Here is a 925-nt window from a genome sequence, read left to right as displayed (position 1 = left end):
CAGCCAACTTCCTCCAAGGTGTTCGGACTGGGATGAAGATGACCTTGGATTTGCATCTGCGAATTTCTTTGGCGATCCGGCGCACAACTCTAAATATTGTTGATTTGGGCAGATCAAAAGCTGTCAGTAAGACGCCCCATGAGCCACAAGACAAAGATAAGGACCTCCAATGACGTCCAGCCACGACCCCTCTGCTGGAGCAGGACGCTCAGAAGACCCTGAAGGCTTGAAGGCCTCTGGACATCCTGAAGGCCTCTGGACATCCTGAAGGCCTCTCTGGACATACGGAAGGCCTCTGGACGTCCTTAAGGCCTCTGGACATCCTGAAGGTCTCTCTGGACATCCTGAAGGCCTCTGGACATCCTGCAGGCCTCTCTGGACATCCTGAAGGCCTCTGGACGTCCCATAGGCCTCTCTGGACGTCCTGAAGGTCTCTCTGGACGTCCTGAAGGCCTCTGGACATCCTGACGGTCTCTCTGGACATCCAGAAGGTCTCTCTGGACATCCTGAAGGCCTCTCTGGACATCCTGAAGGCCTCTGGAGGTCCTAAAGGCCTCTCTGGACGTCCTGAAGGTCTCTCTGGATGTCCTGAAGGCCTCTGGACATCCCAAAGGTCTCTCTGGACGTCCTGAAGGCCTCTGGACATCCTGAAGGCCTCTCTGGACGTCCTGAAGGCCATCATGCTCTACTTTCATGTAGCCGGAGGACACACGGCGGCTCAGCCTGGTGCAGTGGAACGCCTACAGCTACACAACATTAAGGATTTAAGATGTGCATAAAACACATTAACAGTCAATTAAGCCAATGCAAGCATGTTACAACAAGTGTATTCATCAATGTCTTAAAACCTTTGCTTTATGATGATTTTGACATAAATAAGTAAATAGATTATTTGAGAATTTACCTCTCGTCCACTCTGGAAAGC

Source organism: Taurulus bubalis (assembly GCF_910589615.1).
Source record: "Taurulus bubalis genome assembly, chromosome: 21".
NCBI lineage: Eukaryota > Metazoa > Chordata > Actinopteri > Perciformes > Cottidae > Taurulus > Taurulus bubalis.
The sequence above is the reverse complement of the archived record's forward strand: the minus strand, read 5'-3'. Positions refer to the sequence as shown.